This window comes from Salvelinus sp. IW2-2015, unplaced genomic scaffold, assembly GCF_002910315.2.
Source record: "Salvelinus sp. IW2-2015 unplaced genomic scaffold, ASM291031v2 Un_scaffold4657, whole genome shotgun sequence".
In the NCBI taxonomy this organism is placed as follows: Eukaryota; Metazoa; Chordata; class Actinopteri; order Salmoniformes; family Salmonidae; genus Salvelinus; species Salvelinus sp. IW2-2015.
This window is the reverse complement of record NW_019945926.1, coordinates 19517-25853: the sequence shown is the minus strand read 5'-3', so window position 1 is coordinate 25853 and position 6337 is coordinate 19517. Positions and strand designations below refer to the sequence as shown.

Below are 6337 nucleotides of genomic sequence, written 5' to 3'. Positions count from 1 at the left end.
GGTGGAGACTGGGATCTGTGCTGGTTCGCCCTCTACTGGTCAATTACAATCTGTACTGTTCCTTCTCTCTCTTTTACATATTTTAACTATTCCTTCTCCCCTCACCTCTCTCTCACGCGCTTCTCTCTCGCACTCTCCTCTGTCCTCACTCTTGCACTCTCCTCTCTCCCTCCCCCTCTCTCTTCTCTCTCCCCTCTATCTCCCCTCTCTCTCTCTACACAAACACACACACACCATAAATCACGAAAAACGTATTTGATGTATAATACTTTTTATTTAACTTAAAAAGAGATTGGATCAAAAACAGACTCAATAAATAAGAAATAAATAAATTGTTGTAATAATTCATTCATAATTATAATTACTCTGACAGAGTCTGACAGAAACAGACCCTTTTTTGTGCTCTAAAAAATTCTAAAATCAGAAACTCGTAACCCCTTTAAACCCTTCATCATTGCTCCCTATTAACAAAAATAATTGATAAATTAGCCAATAAATAAAAAATTGTTAAAATATTTAAACCTCTCAGAAAAGGTGCAGTCCCTCCACCAATTTATCCTAAAATCTAAGTAGAAATTGAAAATATGTTTGTGATTCTCCCTTTCTTTATTTCTAATACAATATCCCTAACAAGATAATAATAATGAATAACAATAATAGTAATAATATTGTGTCATTTTTCAGTGATTTATCTAAAGTACTCTTTCTTTTTGCGTTTTTTTTGTAAGTTCTAAATGTTACTCTTCTTAAACTAAATTATTTACAGGCCATAGGATCTCTCTCCAAAGTTTCTCTAAACTAATCATTTTGTCTCAATATTTTTCCTGTTTCCTTTTTTTTTATTACGAAATGGAGGCCTTCCCTATTTGTATCATGTTATTACACATGTAAATAGTCATGTAATATGACATGTTCTGGTCCAAAGAAGTGATATATCACCATTATTCATCATCTCATCAATGACTTTAGTAAGTACTTCCTGGGTTCGTGTATGTGTGTTATCTTCACTGCCCTACACACTACCAGAACAACTCCTCAAAAACCATTTCAAACTGAGTCCAGTTCAATGGGTACGATTACTGACATATATGTTATTTGAAAGTATGTGAGTGTTGTGTGTGTGAGGACTATAATATGTACATTGGTCAATATCTGTGCTTGGTCCTTTTAGAGTGCAATGTGTGTGTGCGTGTGTGTGTGTGGTGTGTGTGTGTGTTTGCCTGTTCCCCGTCGCTCAAAAGAAAGGTAGTAGGTCTGAGTGCAATGCACGCTGGGATTCCACCACGGCCGGAGTCTGAAAACTTCACTGCAAGAGCGAAGGAAGAAGAGTGAGAGGGAGGGTTGGGGACAGATGGAGAGAGAAGATGAGAGAGTGAGTGAGAGAAAGAGGTAGAGAGAGTGCGAGAGAGAGGAGTGAGAGTGAGAGAGAAGTTGAGTGAGAGAAAGAGGTAGAGAGTGAGAGAGAGAGTGAGAGGAGAGAGAGAGAGTGAGTGAAGAAAGAGGTAGAGAGAGGAGAGAGAGAGAGTGAGGGAGAGAGAGAGAGAGAGAGAAAGAGGAGAGAGGAAAGAAGAGAGAGAGAGAGAGAGAGAGAGAGAGAAGAGAGAGAGAGAGAGAGGAGAAGGGAGGGTGAGTGAGAGGAAAGAGTAGAAGAGTGAGAGAGAGAGAGGAGAAGGGAGAGAGTGAGAGATAGGGAGAGAGAGAGAGAGAGAGAGAGAGAGAGAGAGAGAGAGAGAGAGAGAAGAGAGAGAGAGAGAGAGAGAGAGAGAGAGAGAGAGAAGAGAGAGAAGAGAGAGAGAGAGAGAGAGAGAAGAGAGAGAGAGAAGAGAAGAGAGAGAGAGAGAGGAAGAGAGAGAGAGAGAGAGAGAGAGAGAGAGAGAGAGAGAGAGAGAGAGAGAGAGCTTTGTTAGGACATGGAATATAGTCTTGTGGTTAACCTCTATTATAATCCTCTATATATCAGGAAAACAAAGAAATAACAGTATGGAAACAATTCATCCCTCATCTGGATGACATTTCCAACAAAATAATCTATCACCAGAAACCATTTGCACAAAACAGTTTACCTCTACTAAGTCTGCATCATTGGTTACTATAGTAAACCTCTGTGTTTTCAACAGGGATAAGTCATGGTGCTTTTACACATAGACACACAGAGTGTCCAGGCATGCAACTCAACACAGTGAAATATCCATGAATGTTGTTGTTGTCATTTGCGGAGGCCTTTTGCCTTTTCTGTAATTGTGTATGTATGTCTGTGTGTGTGTGTGTGTGTGTCCGTGCACGCACACGTTGTACTTGTGTCTTAGATCACGGCAAGCAAGGTTCCCAACATGCATCACTCTCTGGCAGTTGCAGTATAGAATATCTGGGTAACAGTCTCCCTTAGTCACAAAGTAGCCTAGAATTCTGTGTGGTAGCTTCTCATGTAAATTAAAGCAATTACAATATTTTTCTTAATTTGTAGTCTTTTAATGTTATTATTTAGATTATTCAGATAAACTGATCCTAAGGTCAGTTTTGTGTTTTCTCCCATATGGTTAAGTTTTGATTTGGGGCAGGTTAGCTGATCCTAGATCTGGCTCTATGGGTAACCTCTACCCTAACCAAGAGACAATTTTCCCCATGTATATTAATTCTCCAGAATCCTATAGTTTAAGTCTGTTTTCCAATCGGCAAGAGGCAAGAGCACATCACAACCACAAACCATTACCCAAAACACCGGCCAGGGGGGTGAGAGAAGGGGAGAGAGAAAGGAAGCAAGAGAGAGAAAGAGGAGAGAAAGAGGAGGAAAAGGAGAGATGGATGATGAGTGATAAGAGATATACAGGAGGGGGAAATAGACTGGTAGAAAAGAAGGGGAAATAGACACCAATCAGAAAGTCAGGCCAGTCCACAGTCTTACCAATCAGAAGCCAAGGACACACAGCCTACCAATCAGAATCCAGATCAGCAGAGTTTAGTGTCATCAGAGGTCCACAAGTCCAGTGTGCATCTGAATAGTCTGAAGTAACTTCCTCTCCCTGTCTCTTTCCTCTCTACGCTCATCTGCTCATCTTCCACCATATTGTTTTCACCTATTATTTGGTTTCAGTGCAGATGAAGGAAATGCGACCAGGTGATGAAGGCTCTTTAAACTATGAGATGGACTTGGACTTATCCTAGGAATGTGGTGCTGTTATGGGGAGTTATTACAATTCATTGCTTAGCTTACTCACATGCTAAATAATTTCACACAATTTTCCTTACAAAGGGGTTACCCACCTCTATATCCACATAGGCTATGATCAGCACCGAATGCAGATGGCTGGGCTGGACTAGGCTGGGCTGGACTGGACTGAGCTGGGCTGGACTAGACTGGAACTGGGAGTTAGGCTAGCTGGATAGTTTAGGTGTAAATCTGTACTTTAAAACCCAACAACACATGAAGGGGCCCCATTACCTGTTACCTCATTACACACTGAATGGCCTGATTAGAGACTGTAGGAAAACATTCATAAACCTACTGTAATCACACAGTTAACTTTGGCCACCCTCACACACACACCACACACACACACACACACACACAACACACACACACACACACACACACACACACACACACACACAACACACACACACACACACACCACACACACACCACACAACACACACACACAGCCCCTTGCCCACCTCAGTCTCCGCCAAATATACAGTAGCACTATAATGATAATGACACCAAACAGAACACTACAGAAACTGATCAAAAACTAAACTGCGGAAAAACAACGACCATTAATACAGAATTTATCCAAATATCCAATACAATTATCCATCAGTCAATGCGGATATTCAATCGAATCAATTGATACTTAATGAATCAGGTCCCAGTTATTGACAGTTATTGATCAGTATGTGCACAGGTCAATACAAAAGAAAGTCACAATGCACCAAACACAGTCTGTGGTCACCACGGCAACAGGGCATGCAGGTCAGTGCATGGCCGGTTGCTCGGGGCGACGGAACAAACAAAAAAACGCCAAGGGCAACCAGCACAGGCAATCCACCTCCACAGCAACCCAGACACAGGCCAACCAATCAACTTACAAACCGTGAGAGGAAGGGGGGTCGGGGCTTTATCGGTCGCTAGGTAACCATAGTGATGGGATCCCGCGAATTATGATTGGACGGGAGGATCTCGGGTGAGGTATGTTGTTGTTTCAGGAAAAGATTAAAAAACATCAGAAAATAAAAATAAATAAAAAATATAAAGTTGGATAACAATATTTCAATAATTTAGTTTTGATTAATTTGGCTACAATATCTCTAAATGATTTAACTACCTACAAAGCATTTTTTGTTATTTCATGTGTTTAATATTCTTTACCACATATGCACTGCTTATTTAAGATCCCGCCCACTCTTGTCATATAGCCCTTTCACCAATCAGCATTGTAGAAAGCATTGACAGCAGCTTGCATAAACTCCATTGTCATTCTTTCCTGTTTCCTCCCCAAACCCAATTATCCCTCCTCCTTCCCATCACTTCTCTCTTACACGCCTCCCCGACTTCACTCTCTACCCTCCTCTCTCCTCTCTCCTCTCTTCTACCCTCCTCTCTCCTCTCTTCCTCTCTCCTCTCTTCTACCCTCCTCTCCCTCTCCGCCTCTCTCCCTGCCTCCTACCCCCCTCTCTCCCTATCCTCCTCTCCTACCCTCCTCTCTCTCTCCTCTACCCTCCTTCTCCTCCTCCTCCCTCCTCCTCCTCCCATCCTCTCCTCCTCCCACCTCTCTCCTGCTCCTACTCCCTCTCTCTTTCTACCTCATCTCTCCCATACTCCTCTCTCCTACCCTCCTCTCCTCCCCTCCTCTCTTCTACCCTCCTCTCTCCTACCTTCTCTTCTACCTCCCTCTCCCATACTCCTCTCTCCTACCCTCCTCTCTCCTCCCTCCTCTCTTCTACCTCCTCTCTCCTACCTTCTCTTCTACCCTCCAGTCCCTCCCCCCATTCCCTTCTTCCCTTTTATTGCCTCCCATTCCTCAATCCCTCTATCCACACATTCTTTCTCCTCCCTCTCTCTTTCCCAGCCCCTATCACTTCTCACCRCTCTCTCTCTCTCTCTCCTTCAGTAGGGGCGGTTGGCGTCTTTAGGTCGTTTCAGCTGCACCTTGAGTCTCTTCATGCCGATCTGGAACCCATTCATAGCCTGGATGGCAGTCTGGGCACTGGATGGGTTGTCAAAACTCACAAAACCTGGGGAGGGAGGAACGAGAGAGGAAGAGGGAACAGAGAGAGAAACATTCTGAAATGTAATATAACATGTATAATCACATTGCAACAGACAGAGATACGGTCATACAGTATGCTACCAGCAACTGTGAGTTATGATCATCATGGATCATWGCAACAGGTGGAATTGCAATTCTCTCTTATCTCCCTCCATTTCTCCTCCGTTCCTCCTTTCTTTCCTTTCCTCCTGGATACTCACTATTCACCCATCCCTGCCTCTCTCCTATCTCTCCCCCTCCAATCCCTCTCTCTCTGTCTTACCGAAGCACTTGCTCTGGTTGGTGGCGCGGTCTACAAAGACTTTAGCTGAGATGACGTTTCCAAAGGGCAGAAACATCTGGAGCATCTCACTGTCACTGAACTCCTGAGGCAGGTGGTAAATGAAGATATTACAACCCTCCGGCCCTAGGGGAGGAATACACACACARGTTAGGGTCTGTGACGGAGAGACACACACACAAATATTCATGAGGATCTGTGATTCACACGCACACTAATCTGAGACACACACACACACACAACAGGTGCTGTCTGAGAGACAGGAAGTGATATCACCTTCTCGCTGCTGCTGTTGCTGGGGCTGCTGYTGTTGCTGGGCAACCAGGGTAGGTTGCTGTGGAAAATGCTGGCCGACCAATCCATAGGCAGCAGGGTACGCTGCTGTGATGAGAGAGAGTGACATCAGATGATGAAACACTGGTTGGAGGTCCAAGTCACCCCTAACCACAGTTCTAGGATCAGATTACCCTACATGCCCTCAATGGCAGAGATGGTAGGGAGGAACACACCTCTGACCCTGTACCCCAGGGATCATCAACTAGATTAACCTCGACCCTGTTACCACAGGATCATCAAACTAGATTAACCTCTGACCCTTTCCACAGGGATCATCAACTAGATTAACCTCTGACCCTGTACCACAGGATCATCAACTAGATTAACCTCTGACCCTGTACCACATGGATCATCAACTAGATTAACTCTGACCCTTACCACATGGATCATCAACTAGATAACCTCTGACCTGTACCACAGGATCATCAACTAGATTCACCTCTGACCCTGTACC

At 43.9% G+C, this 6337-nt stretch overlaps 1 non-coding gene across 3 annotated transcripts; it reads right to left on the bottom strand.

The window, feature by feature from the left end:
* Positions 1–1083: 1083 nt before the first annotated feature.
* Positions 1084–5933, bottom strand: LOC112077529 (uncharacterized). Of its 3 annotated transcripts, none has more exons than XR_011478167.1 (4): positions 5824–5933; positions 5530–5673; positions 5084–5232; positions 1084–1301 (listed from the first exon to the last, which is right to left on the bottom strand). It is a non-coding gene; the product is annotated as an uncharacterized protein (transcript). The 3 variants fall into 3 exon arrangements; XR_011478169.1 differs by lacking the exon at positions 1084–1301 and adding an exon at positions 3654–4176; XR_011478168.1 differs by lacking the exon at positions 1084–1301 and adding an exon at positions 4870–4884 and having other exon boundaries at positions 4968–5232.
* Between the last annotated feature and the right edge of the window lie 404 nt (positions 5934–6337).